This window comes from Otolemur garnettii, unplaced genomic scaffold (assembly GCF_000181295.1).
Source record: "Otolemur garnettii isolate 467f Iridium unplaced genomic scaffold, OtoGar3 scaffold00053, whole genome shotgun sequence".
Classification (NCBI taxonomy): Eukaryota; Metazoa; Chordata; class Mammalia; order Primates; family Galagidae; genus Otolemur; species Otolemur garnettii.
This window is the reverse complement of record NW_003852448.1, coordinates 5702043-5717276: the sequence shown is the minus strand read 5'-3', so window position 1 is coordinate 5717276 and position 15234 is coordinate 5702043.

Below are 15234 nucleotides of genomic sequence, written 5' to 3'. Positions count from 1 at the left end.
TGTGCGTGCATCTGTGTGCATGAGTATTTGTGTGTGTGCATCTCTGTGTGCGTATTTGTGCGTGCATCTGTGTGCATGTGTATTTGTGTGTGTGTGTGTGTCTGTGTACGTATGTATTTGTGTGTGTGTGTGTGTGTGCGCATTCATCCACTTCTTCTGGGACTTCAGGAGCTGCTCAGGGTTTTATAGCCATTAATCTTAGACATCAACATTCTTACAATCCTAGGGGTAAATTTAATTTGTGGTTTGAGTCCATAGCAAAAAGCAGATCATGTGGGCATCTTTGAGATGATGAATACATTTAATCGTTTAATGGAAAACAGGAAAAGTCAGGATTTTAACAACTAAAATTTAGAGCAGTAAACAGCATGAAATTGTGCTCTCAGTAATCCTGTAACAATTCTGGGGGACAGTTACCATGATTATATTGATCTAACAGAAGAGAAAACCAAGATGAAAACAACTAAGGAGCCTGCTTAGAATCACAGACCTGACAGTGCAGGTGGATGCGACCCTGGATGTGACCCCGACAACAACACTCGTGGCCCTTACCGCTGCTCTGCCTCCTGAGAGACGGGTCCTAAGGGACAGAGGTCTGCAATGGTCTGCATCGTGCCTGGCGTGCCCTGCGGTGGGAAGAAAGTGACCTGAGGACCTGGAGGGTGGCCTGAATGACCCAGCAGGACGGCACACAGGTTTCTCTGACTTGGGATCATTCTTCACAGCTCCAGCATCTCACTGGGACTTTCAAACTACATTAGCACAGGGTGTCAGTTTGCTCATGTGATGGACCCACCTCTTCCGATTCTGCCCTGCTGCCAAGGCCAAATCCAGGAGACAAACAAGGGTCACGGAGGACCAATAGAAAAAAATGATTTTATAAGTTACAGTTGAAATATGATGGTTCTGCCTGAGCTGTGTGCCTCTTCACCCCTACAAACGGCGCATTATAAAGTTCCTGTATTTTGTCATGTATAATATGCACTTTTTCACCCAAATTTCTGAGAGAAAAATAAGGATGTGCATCATACAGAGCTAGTGGGCGCCAACAATGGGAAAGCCCAGGAAACCTCCCAGGGCCCCACACCCTCCCTCCGGGGCCCACTGGGCACACAGGGTTCCAGGCCAGGAGGATCTGAGATCCTGTAGGAGCGGCCTCCACCAAATGCCATGATCGGGGAGGGGCAGTGGTGGGGCAGGCGAGGCAGGCTGCAGCTATGAGGGGCAAGGACTGAGGCCTGAGGCCTCGCTGCACAGATGGGCCCGGGGCCCTGGACAGAACCCAGGAACCCACCTGGCTGCCCACAGGCTGAGTGGCCTCAGAAGCTCCTGCCCTGCTGGCCATACATGTGGTCATCTCGTGCAATCTGCACATTTACACGAGGAATGGTAGCACTCCCAAGATGTAAGTTTTATGGCTGAGAGCCAGCCACTCTCAGAGAGTATTTTCCTGAAAGTTTGGGCCAAAAACATTGGTGCACACTATACATGGCAAAATATGGTATATTCTGTAACACTTCCTTAAACAGAGAACCCGTCCTACTCAGTAGCACCTTCTGAACCAGCAGCGCCTCACAGATGGGACCAAGTGCAGTCAGTGGGCTGCTGCCAGCTCAGCACAGATTTACCTGGGCAGGCTGGGAGGCTTCAGGGTCTGTGGCAGAGTCACTGACCCAGCTGGGGTCATGGATTGAGCTGTTGGCTGAGCAGCTCGTGCTGGGAGGGGTCCCTGGAGCAGGAGGACTGCAGTGAGCCGTAATGACTATCTCCAAGGACCTTTAGGTCTGCGGTGCCAGTCATCGTTGGGATTTCTCTTCACTAATCTGAATGACATCTCCTTCTGATCAGCTTCATGGCTAATCATGGGTCATCCAGAAAAGGAGAGTCCTCCTCCAAAACACAGTCCTGAGTGAGGACTCTAGGCCAACCCGATAATGCCTCCCTAACATTGGAGTAAATAATAAGCCACGTGGGAAAATCATATCTTTAGTTCACTTTTTTTCCTTCCTTTTTTTTTTTTTTTGAGACAGAGCCTCACTTTGTTGCCCTTGGTAGAGTGCTGTGGAGTCACAGCTCACAGCAACCTCCAGCTCTTGGGCTTAGGTGATTCTCTTGTCTCAGCTACCCAAGTAGCTGGGACCACAGGTGCCTGCCACAGTGCCCGGCTATTTTTTTGTTGCAATTTGGCTGGGGCCGGGGTTGAACCTGCTGCCCTCAGGGCCAGTGCCCTATTCACTGAGCCACAGGCACCACCCTAGTTCACTTTTTTTAATTTCCTAACTGCTTTTTTTGGTTTATTTTGGGAATACTTTCTCCTGGGGTGTTTCAGTGTGACTTTGTTTAACCCTAGGAATGTGATGAAAACCAGAACCGTGTCCCTGACGCAGTGCAGCGATGCTGCAGCTGACAGACCAGCAACATTCCCCTCTGTCTCTTCTGGAGAAACTCCGCAAAACCTCACTCTCACCCTGTGAACACTGGGTGTCCAGGCTGCTGCTCCAGCCTCGGTGTCTGTATAAACAGCATCTTCCCAACAGGCAAAACCCTCATTAGCGGTATGTCCTGTCAGCTGCTAGAAGCCAGAGCACAGACACCAGCCCCGACCTCGCTGCGGGTGGGAACGGAGCCAGGGAGGGCAGAGACCAGGAACGCCTGAGTTGTCAACTCTGACTAAGGACTATCACATCTTGACTCAGAGGTGTGCGAGAAAGCCTGGGTTATAAGTTGAATCCCAATATCATAGGTAAGTGTCCCCAATATCCATGTGCAGAAGTCCCAACCCAGGACTTTAGAATTTGACTGTATCTGGAGATAGAGCCTCAGAGTATTAGCCAAATTAAAGGGAGGGTCATTAGGGTGGGACCCAATCTAGTCTGACTAGTGTCCTTACAAGATAGATGAGCACACAGACATGCACAGAGGGACAATCATGAGAGAACACACGGAGAAGACGGCCGTTTGCCAGGCAAGGAGAGAAGCCCCTGAAGAAACTGACACCTTGATCTTGAACTTCCCACCTCCAGGACTGGGAAAATACATTTCTGTTGTTTAAGCCACCCGTTTGTGGGACTTGTCATGGCAGCCCAAACAAATTCAAGCAAGCACAAGGTGAGGCCTTTGCTCTGGTGCCCCTCCCTCGAGGAGGTCGTCCTGTTCCCTTGACCAGCAGCAGAACTCATGTCCTTTACCCCTGGGTTCCTGATGGACCCCGGGGACTTGTCTGTCAGGCAAATCAAAATCTACCGGAGATTTCAGGGAGGCCCTTAAAGCCTGTGTGCCTGAGATAATTGGTCTCAGTCCTGTGGTCCCAGTGTAAGGACTAACATCACCTCCCTTCACTCTTGCCCCCCACTTTTTTTTAATTGATATGTAATAGACATGCATATTTTCTAAGGTGTTGTTTTGATAAACTCATGCAATGTGTCATGATCACATCCGGGTAACTGGGATATCTATCGCCTTAAACTTTTTCTTTGTGTTGAAGACATTTGAAATACCCAATAGATTATAGTCAACTATAGTCGCCCTATTGATTTATTGAGCCCTGAGTTTTATTTCTTCTATCTAACTGTATTTTTGTACCCATTAATCAACCTCTCCTCTTCAATTCTCCCCCCCTTCTCTGTTTTAGCTCCCACACATGAGTGATAATGTGATCTTTCTCTCTGAGTCTTGCTTGTTTTATGTAACATAATGACCTCCAGTTCCATCCACGTTGCTGCAAATGACAGGATTTCATTCTCTTCTACAGCTGAGCTGCACCTGTTGTGTGTGGGCCACATTTTCTTTCCCCATTCATCTGTTGATGGACACTCATGCTGATCATCCATACTGTACTCCCAGAGTAGCCTAGTTCATGTCTTAGTACCGTGAGTAGTGGTGTAATTGTCACGGGAAGGCAGACATCTCTGCCACATACTGATTTCCTTTTTTTGGATATATACCCAGTAGTGAGATTGCTGGATCATCTGGCAGTTCTATTTTTAGATTTTGAGGAACTTTTATGCTGTTTTCCACGATGGTTGTATAACTCCCATTCCTACCAACAGTGTGCAAGGTTATCCCTTGTTACTACGTACTTTGGGACTATTCATGTTTCTGAGTATCAGGATACAAAGTAAATTATACAAGTCTACTTAGGCTGATCTAAATAATACTGATCCCACCCACTTATTGGATGCCAACATTTAGCTTCTTTCCACTAGATTAAGGAATGTGTGTATGACATTAATCACAATATTTAAAAATTATTTTTTCAACCTGCTATTAGAAATATTATTGTACTTGAGTTTCGTGCAGACCCTTTATAATCAAGAAGACAAATCCCTCTTTCCTACAAGATTCTTATACAAAAATGGGTCCTTTCCAAAGATTTGGGGTCCTGTGTGAGGCCGCAGAGTAGCAGAGTCAGAACTAGAAGTTTTGCGTTTACCACACTTTCTGGGCCAGTGTTCAATACATTTTTATTCTTTTTAGAGTATGTGAGTGGGGGGCCAAGGGGATCAGCAATTTTTCTTTTGTTTGGCTGCTTTGGGTTGAATTCTTCAAAATAAAATGATGAAGAACCCAAGACAGCAGGTCTCCCCCTGACAGGATCGTGTGTGGAACGGACACTTCTCTTATTCTTTTACAGGCAAGAAAGGAAGGAAATTTGAGCTTCTCCCAAGTGTGAGCCCAGAGACGGAATGTGCCAGTGTTTGCCTCTGGTCCTGCCTCCTGTTTTACTTCGAGGTGACAGGTGGTCCATTTGCCTGTGCAGAATTCTGGGGACTTGAAAACCGTCCAAAGGTTCTGTGTTTCCCTTGTTCTCCTGTTGTTCTGAATTGCAGAGGGAGGAGTAAGGTCAGGTTTACATCAGTTCTGAGTAGGAGAAGCAGCTCTGAGCACAGCATACGAGGCAGGAGGGGCAGGCAGGGATTCTGACCCCCTCTGCTTTATAAGGCAGGGAAGGAAGGCCCTCCGCAGCTTCTGTGCCTTGGTGATGAATGGCCCAGACACTCAGAGCCCTGTAGCCAGCTGGCATGGGGGGTGGCCTCTGACAAGGGTGGTTAGTAATTGCTTGGAGGAAGGCATTTTTAGAATGAAGAATGCAATGTACTAGTGAGGTATTTAAAATCTTTAAAATTAACTAGAAACAGAACAACAAGGCAACCCAGAAATGGGTGGCAAATCTTCAAGAACTCAGAGGACGGGGGAAGGCAGCATGGCTGGTAACAGGAGGAACGGAGCCGCACTGCAGAGCGAGAGCTGGCTCGGTGTTTGCCCCTTTTGCCGGCTTACTGGGGTGTAATTTACCCCGGTTCATACACTGTTGGTGACTGCGTACAGCCGAGGCCTGTGGCTGCAATCCAGCTAGCCACCATGTCCGTCACCCCCACTTCCCGGGGCCCTATTTGCAGTCAACCCATGTCCCAGTCCTCAGCCCCAGGCACCCCCAGTCGGCTTTCTTCCTCTACGAATCTACATGACTAAGGACTCTTCGTGCCTGGCTTCTCTCACTGAGCATGTTTGGTGGTCTGTCCACGTTGTAGGACACATCTGTGCCCCTTTTTATTGCTGAATATTGAACTGTATAGATGCAATGGACTGAATTCTGCAGCTGACAGATCCATGTGCTGTGTCCAGGGTGGGCACATTATAATGCTGCTGTGAGCACGTTTATTACCTTTCTCTGGGGTAGATTTCTGGGACTGTAACAGGGAAGGTTTTGCTTACCTTTTTAAGAAACTGCCCGACTGTTTTCCAAAGTGGCTGTCCCTCCTGACATGGCCGCCAGCACCGTGTGAAGTTCCTAGCTCTCTAAATCCTAAGTGATACTTTGCATTGTCTGTCTTTTATTATTATTATTATTATTATTATAGACGGCTCCAATGCGCGTGAAGTGGCTTTAATTTCACTTCTCTATGGTACATCTGCGTGCTTCCTAGGCAGCTCTTCTGTCCATTTTTAAGTTGGGTCGCCGGCGCGTTGAGGGGCGGGAAGTGTGTGCGGATTTTCTGCAGCCCGGCGCTCTCAGAGGAGTGGTGTGCAAATACCACCTCACAGTGTGTGACCTGTCTTTCCGGTTTCTTAATAATGCATTTTGAAGTGTGAACGTGTTTAAATTTAAGAACTTATATTTAAGACCGAACTTCAAGAACAGCGGCCTGCGGTTGCCACCCTCCCCAGGCTGTAATGTCACCTCGGAGGCTTCTGAGCTTCCCTTCATCACAGGAAGCAATTTCTGGCCCTACATTCCTTCCTGTCCAAGAACGGCAGGTGGTTTCTGGTTTCTGGGTGGACTCTGGCTGTTGGGCCCTTCAAGCCCTGGTCTGGTGTTTGCGTCCTGTCCGGAGCAGCTGTCCAGTCTGTCGCCCCACACCCCCACCGCACACACACCCTTCACCAAGAAAACGTTTACTCAGGCTTCTATCTCAGCCAGCAGGTCATTTTCCCCGGGTACGTCCCCTGTGGGCTTCCCACCCTCCCACGTCTCGGTTCTGCGAGAGAAGGGGCTCTTTCCACTCACAGCCACAGCCCCTGTGACTCAGCGCGACGCCTGGCATGTAGCAGATTAATTCAAGGGGCTCTCAAACCCGATGTCTTATACGTTAAAGAGAGCTGTTGTGATTAGAAGAGCAGACAGCTCTGCTTGCTACGGCAGGAGGGCACCGTGGGGCAGGAGCTGTGCGCATGTGCAGTGACTGATTGACAGTCTCTGCAAGGCCGCGTGAGGGCAGCGCCTTGGACTTGAGGAACTTGCGGACAACAGAAGCTGCTGTAACAATGATGACGCCACCCTCAGTTACGGTGGGCGAGATTGGAGTGAGGGCCCCCGGGACAGGAATCGCAGGGATGTCTCGTGTTCACCCTTTGTATTTAGAAAATATTTTTGTTATGCCTCCCAAAGTTCATGCTGAGGCCCTCTGGCCAGAGTGGCTGTATTTGCAGCAAGCAAGTAATTAACATTAAATGAAGTCACAGGGCGGGAATCCTCATCCAAGGGGATCACTGTCCTTATCAGAGACACTGGAGAGTTTGATCTCCCTCTTTCTAAAAGTCGAGGGAGGACAGAGCAAGAAGGTGGCTGCCTAAAAGCCAAAAGGAGAGCCCTCACCAGAAACCAAATCAGACGAGTCCTTGGTCTCAGACTGCAGCTTCCAGGACTGCGAGAAAATAAACTTCTGTTGCTTAAGTCACCAGCCTGTAATATTTTGTTATGGCAGCCCTGCTAACTGATACATCTTGTCTTTTCTTCACCCTTTGGTAAGTTCTGCTGTACACAATGTCTTAATTCAATGAGAGTTGGAGTCCAGTGTCTTTGCTTGAATGACAAAATTTGAAGAAAATGCAGCCCCCTGCCCCCTGCAGAAGGATGAGGACAGTGGCTCACTCTCTCCTGTAGCAGAGCTGGGGCCTGCTGGGCTAGCTGCTTCAAGCACATCAACTCATTTAACTCTCACAACAACCTGAGGGACAGGATCAGGAAACCAAGAATGATTCATCCTCTTGTGCAAAGTCGGACAGTTGTTGTGTGGAGCTATGGTCCAAACAGGTCTTCAAGTTCCTCAGCCCATGTCCTGCAGTACAAGGATGCTTGGAAGCATAGACCAGAAGATCTCTGTCCCGTGGCAGAGAATAGGGGCAGGACCCGGGAGCCTGAGGTGGCAGACGGCTCAGTCCACCTCACTGTGATCCTACTATTGGCTGAGGTAGGCTTGAGATGAGCAAGTAGGAAGGATAAGCACCTTCCCTGTGTACTGAAAGTCTGTTTTCTTGGTCCCACCTGCTCATGCTCCACCCTCTGGTCTCTAACAGCTGCCAAGAGCAGGGACGATGGCCAAGCAAAGGGGAACAAGCAAAGGCCATGTGTTCAGAGCTTGCTGCAGCAAGGGAGTCAGCCAGCATCACTGGCATTCTGGGGGAGACTCAAAGGCAAGAGAGGAGGGGGAAAGCTTTGTGGTGGAAGAAAGAGGCTCCCCAGGTGGGGCGGCTGGTGTGGGCAGACTACAACAAGAGCCTCCTGGCAAGGGCACAGCATTGGTCCCAAGAAAAACTTTGAAACAAAAATTAGGGAAGCTGTCCATTTTTAAGGAAGTCCTGGATATCTGGGACTGACTGTTACCGGGTTATTGTTGCCAGAGATAGTTGTCTGACTTCCTGTAAGTCTGACTTGCAGGTAGCAGGCGGGCTTCCTGGGCTGGTTGTTATAGATAATGAGTTTGTTTTCTGGGCTGGTTGCTAAAGATTGTGGGTCAGAGTTCTATTTTATATATATGTGGTCTGGCCACATATTCAGTCTCTCAAAGCTAAAGGAAAAGATTTACCACTAGAGACACTGATCCCTTCCAACATCTATTGCCTTTGGTGAGAACAATCAGTAGTTTGCAGCAAAGATCTGGGAGTTGAAAGAAACCCAGCAGTTCCCAGGGCGCACTCCCAAGGCTGAGTAAGTCAAAGTCCCTGGCATAGGGTCTACCTGTCAATAGTTTCTAAAGCCTTTAGTTTCTCATGTAGCCAGAACCAAAGGCCATTGTCATAAAGTTTAAGACAGACCTGAGCTGAGCTAGAAAAGGGCTATTCAAACATCAGTGTGCAAACAAATCCCTTGGGGATAGTGTTTAAGATGCTGATTCTGATGAAGAATGAAACCTGAGGTTCTACATTTCTTTTTTTTAATTTCAGGTTAAGTTGAGGGTACAGAGAATTAGGTTACAATGTTTGCATTGGTTAGGTAGAGACCCTGTTGTACTTGTGTTGCTGCTATGGGAGGTGTGTCATGTACCCCACATTGTGCCCATTAAGTGGGAGCACACCAATCCCCTCCCTTCTCCATCCACCCCCACCTTGAATTGAATTGAGTTTTTCTCTTGTGCAGGGGTATATTAGATTGTTTTGCATGTTATCAATCTGTCAAAGGCTTGATAACTATAGTCTATATAGAACTCAAATTAATCAACAAAAAAGAGCAAACAATACCATCTATCACTGGCCACAGGAAGAGAATCTTCTCTGAAGAATACAGACAAATGGCTAATAAACATATGAAAATAGCCCATCATGCCTAATCATCAGAGAAATACGAATCAAAGCCACCCTGAGGTATCACCTATCCCCCACACTGAGAATAGCCCATGTCACAAAGCCCCAAAGCTGCAGAGGCTGGCGCGGGTGTGGAGAGAAAGGAACATTTTTACACTGTTGGTGGGACTGCAAACTAATTCAGTCTTTTTGGGAAAGAAGTGTGGAGAATCCTCAAAGAACTCAAAATAGATTCTACATTTCTAACGAGATCCCAGGAGGCGCCCAGGCGGTGGATGTGCCAGCTTCACTTCCTCAGTGAAGACACAGCACTGGGCTCAGAGAGGCATCATTAAAGGAAACCTCCAGGTGGATTTTCCCATTCACCACAACTATCTGCCTAGATCTGCTGTTATCAGTGAAATGTAGAAAAATCAGGAATGATGAGCCTAGAGGTCTGAGTATGTCACGGGTGAAATAAACACCTGTGAGTGTGATCATGGGTAGGCAGCATGAACCATGAAAGTCTTGGCTTCCGAACACTCTGTATAAGTGAATTGTACTCGATCATCTTTATAGAATAAAGATTATGGTGATCAATATTTTAATACTTATTCTGTTCATAATATGCTAGCATTTTACTATAATAATTAAGTTGAAAAATGAAACCTTGTTAAGATTGCCAGATGAAATAGAGCACACCCAGTTACACTTAAATTTCCAATAACCAAGTTAATATTTAGCATAAATATGCCCCATGCAATATCTGGTATATACCTGTGCAAAAATAAAAAAGCGTGTGTATCTTATCTAAAATACAAATTTAATAGGGCATCCCTGTGTTTTTGTCACTCGATCTAGCAACCCAAAATGTCTTCTGTCCATTTTATAAATGGGGATGCAATTCACAGAAGATGACCAAGCTTGCCCGAGAAGGGGGTGGCAGTAATCTCCCTCTAAACTCCAGGCTCTTCGTTGCTATACTCTCTCTCTGTGGTTGCTAAAACTGGTTGAAAGGTAGCCACATTAAAATAATACAAGGGATCTTAGTCAGCAGATGAAATCAGGAGCATCATTACCTGCTTGAAGGCGGTGGTGTATCACTTTAATTGGCTCTTGAATTTGTTCATCAGCCTTTCCTTGTTTGCAACAGGTCAGCCTCAATGTACTGTTTTCTCAGCCACCATTAGAACAGGCCTGATGGATCGAACCCCTGGGTCCTTGTATGGTTGCCATCTCTCTTTAGGCCTTCCTCTAAAGAACTAGGGTCCTTTCTCCTCCAGAGTTCTCCTGCATTCTGAGCACAGTAGAAGCCTTTTAGATTTGACTAGTTTTATATAAATGTTGGCATGCACTGCTTTCTCTGGAGTTCATTTACGTTAGGGGATGAGTGTCTTCTGCCCTATAAAGGAAACACAAGGAGTCTAACATTTGTGAACCCACACCCAACATCCATTTCTACTTGAATCCAGCTCCCCAACCCTCACACTGAAATCAACCAAACCTCATCTTTGTTTTCCAAAATAATCTCTAAAAGGACTCGTGTCCCCTTTCCTGCTCTCTCTTCTTCACTTCTCACCTGGGCTCTGACGAGACTTCTGCATGGTGCTCAGGTCACCATCTCCTGCTACAAATACAGGTGTGGGACTCATGGTCTGAAAGTGGGGAGGACCCGACCCCCTTCTTAGAAGCTTCTCCCTTCTGTGACCCTACTGACTGTTCCCCTCAAGTCAACCCCGAGCTAGAAAGCCTTCTCACTTCTTTACTCCATAGACAGTGCTCAAGACAGTATGAAACACTTTGGGAGAGGTCTTTCTCCCTTGTAATCTCAACAAACCACTCTCCAACCATTCTGCAGACTATCGAGGCTGGAAGAATGTCAGCAATCAGCCTTGGACCAGGGGTCCTGACACCTGCCTGTCTCGTTCAACCTGCTTATTGCTGCTAATAAATATCTTTGTATCTCATTCCTGTGTGGGAGGCTTCCACAGGTCTATGAATGCGTTTTGTGAACTCTGAAACACACTTACATTTAAATTCTTCTGTTTGCTGGATTTCTGTCTTGTTTTTCAGTCCATTGCTACACACACCCTAGGTTAATGGGAACAAGGTCCTGTTAGGACTTTAAAGTCACATCAAGAGCTGGAGACCAACCTTAATCCTGCTGACAGGTGACAGATCTGCTCTCCCCAGACCCCGTCACAGCCACACTAAGTGATTTTACCTGCATTATGTTTAATAATGAAAGGGAAAGACTGTGTCTCTCCCCAAGAGAAACTTGCTTTCAGAATTTGGCCAAGATTAGGACCTACTTTTCCAGACAGGATGCAAACTACCACTTGTGAAGTCATTGACGTAGCATTTGTGAAGCGTAGATTTTAAAAATGGCCTATGTCATTATCAAGGAGAAAGATCTTAAACTTCTCAAATTAATTACTAACCAATTTGTCTCCCAGCTGCTTCCTTAAAGGATGCCAGCTTTTTGTTGCAATTAGGTGAGCAAGAAATCAAGAAGTTCCAAGCAGGAGAGTAAGACTCACGGAGGAGAGAGGCAGAAGCCAGGGTCAGATTTGTCACTGGGTGAGTGGGCAGATAGATGGGAGTGCTGGCAGGAGGGAGCTGTATGGTTAATGGAGAGAGGAAGAGTCTACTAAGGCTGGTTTAGCAAGGCAAAAAGGAGGAGGAAGATGCAGCGGGTGGATGGTATCTGAGCAGAAGGATGAAGAATAATTGTGTAAGTTGCTACAGGCAAGTTTGTGGTCTCTGTTAGGGAATTTGGAACTGGTTAGAAGACCATAGGTACTGGATTTGGAACTCCAAGGCATATTCCAAATTACAACAGGGAGGCAGTGGAGAGGCCCAGCTTCAGAAGTCTGAGAGGGGTAGCTGACCACATGAAGCCAAAACACAAAAATCCACTGAAATGAAACCAGCACCTATTTCACACCTGAACAGTAATTTTAAGGAGACCATGCCTCCAAAAGATAATTTAACAGTTACACAAAGTGTATTTTCATCTCATTCTGCAACACACTCTATGTTTTCTTCAGAGGATTCTTCTTCTAAACCAGTGGTTCTCAACCTTCCTAATGCCACATCCTTTAATTCAGTTCCTGTGGGTCATGGCTCACAGTTTGAGAACTGCTATTCTAAACTAATCACATTCATTGTCTTTTCCATGTTGTGTGTGTGTGTTTGTATGTATATGTGGCCAAAAAAACAGCAAGGCATGATGGCTAATACTTTGATTCCTTTAAAAGCAGCAGAATTTTGCAAATACATAAATGACAACAGTTTCTTACATTTACATATTTTATATTTACACATAAAACATGAAGTTATTTGGTTTTGTGGTGGTATTACAAGTTTTGGGTGAGCAGACTGACATGGTATAAGCGGTATTTTAGCCAGTTAAGAAAACTGTAGTAGCTTCTATTTTGATTGGTGAAATGTTTGCATCTTGTTTCAAGATATAAATATGTGTGTGTGGAAACAGCATATGAGAGAGAAACTTATTGTAAAAAAAAAAATGCCTAATGTTGAATTCACTACAATACATTAGCCTGGCCACACCCACTTTCTTTCTTTGGGATCTTATTGGTCTGACGATAGAAATACCTGAGCCTCTGAAGCATCAATCTCTGACTATAAATCAACGAAAAGGCCCTGCCATAGGATTAAGTTTACTTTTTAGTAAATGACTCTTCTGAATTTTGATGGAGTGTTTTCAAACTAAGGTGCCATTTTTAAAATTTTATTTTTAATTGATAAATAATAGTTATATATATTTATGGGATACAATGTGATACTCTGACATACATTTAGATTATGCAATGATTAAATCAATCTACTTATATCCATCACCTCACACACTTATCAATTTGATGGTTATCAGAGGCCAGGGAAAGGGAGGGTGGATGGAGGTAGGGCAGATGTGGATCAGAGGGTACAAAATTTCAGCTAGATGGGAAGAAAAAGCTTTTGTGATCCATTGCACAGAATGATGACCATAATTAATAATAACACTTGTATGTTTCAAGATCGCTTGAAAAATAGATCTTAAGTGTTCACAGGTAAAGACTTTTTAATTCAGAAAATTTTAATGCCAAGTATGGGGAAAAATAACTTCAGATTTTATAGCTCTTCATGAATCATAATTTCTGAAAATGAACCATGCAAAGAGAGGCACCAAATCATATCCCTTCAAGAGAGATCTGATAAATGAAGTAAAGAAATCTTGAATTGTGTAAAAAATTTAATTTTGAAATTCTATGATTGCATTTTGGAAAATATCAACATTTTAAATTGGTATGTTTATATCCTGTGGTAAAAATAAGAATAAAATAGAAAAGGTCAATGAATTTTAGCATATTTGATAACATTCTAAAGAATTTAATGCATTTTATTTTGTAAAAAATATTTCTGAGAAAATATAGTATAAGTGAAGCAAAAAGAAGCACCTGTGAACACACTTGGGGCAATATTTTTATCACTTTGAAATAAATGAAAGAGAACTGATAATGTTCTTTATTTAGGAGAATTTGTTGGGTGATCACCAGCGCCTCAGTACCAGAGAAGTATGTTCCCAGCATAATTCTGGTGATGTTAGCTTTTAACTATTTCTACAAATAGTAGAAGGAATTTTTATTTAGCTTTAGTACACATTGATTTATCATTTTAAATGCCCAACCGACACATGAAAAAATGGTCAGCATCTCTAATCATCAGAGAAATGCTAATCAAACCTGCCACGAGACATCACTAACTCTAGAGAGAATAGATTTTATCAGAAAGTCCCGAAACAACAAGTGCTGATGTGGATGCCGAGAGAAAGGAGCACTCCCGTGCCATTGTGGGGACTGCACACTGGGCCAACCTCTATGGAAAACAGTCTCCAGACACCTCAGAGGACTAAGGGTAGACCTACCCTTTCATCCATCAATCCCACTACTGGGTGCCCACCTAAAGGAAAAAAGACATTTTACAATGTCAGCATGATTCACAATCACAGAGATGTGGAAACAACCCAAGTGCCCATTAATTCATGAGTGGAATAATAAAATGTGGTGTAAGTACGCCACGGAACTACATAGAAAAAAGTGGTGATCCAGCGTCTTCTGTAACAACCTGGGTAGAACTGGAGACTTTTCTTGTAAGTGAAGTATTGCAAAAATGGAAAAATGAACATCATACAGACTCCATACTAAATGGGAACTAGTCAATCAACACCTACATCATGGATGGAAGAAAAACTCAAGGGAAATTTAGTAGGTGGAAGAGGAGGAGGGGACGTGGGTGAATTTACACCTGACTGGTACAGTGTGTACGTTCTGGGTGAATTACAACTTTCACTTAAAATGTACAAAAGTGAATTATGTCCATGGTCCTCGATGTTCTCAGTCACCACATGGGTGTGCTCCTGTAATATTCTGAAATTAAAAGAATAAATAAAAAGATAGAACTAAATGTAAATAACCTTTTAAACTAAATGGCATGTAAAAGTTCTTAGGATAATTTGTTGCTTCAGCACATCCTGTGAGACCAGTGGGTCAGGTGCAATTACCTGGTCTGAACAGCTGGGAAAACAGAAGGTCTGAGGTCAGGGACTTCCAAGCCACGCAGTGAGCCCTGGGAAGGGCTCAGAGCCTACATGTGGGGCTTACGCTTTTTATATTATGATGTCTCCCTCAGTGGAAGAAAAAATAAAACTTTGGGTTGTTGAAGACTTAGGAAATAAAAACAAAATGAGTTTTGAAAAAAATACAATTTTATTTTTGAAACTGGTTTTGGAATTTAGCTGAGTTACAGAAAAGCCAGTGTGTCAGACATTTGTTATAAACCCTAGGATTACTATATTTGTAGGTATTTTCTACTTTCTCCAAGATAAAGTTCAACACTAAGGTTTCACAGGGGGTGTGGGGGAAACAGTTCACCTCTTTGTAGGAATATCTGAGGAGGAGGCAGGATTCCTAGCGCACAGGATGGCAGGGAAAGCCCCAGAGACAGAGCTGACATCCATAGCCCTGGTCTCTGGCAATAAATTCTTTTCACAAAATATAAACAATTGAGTGAAAGAAAGAAAATTTTATTTATTTATTTATTTTTATTTTATTAAATCATAGCAGTGTACATTAATACTATCATGGGGTACAGTGTACTGTTTCTGTATACAATTTGAAATACTTTCATCCAACTGGTTAACATAACCTTCATGTCTTTTTCTTAGTTATTGTG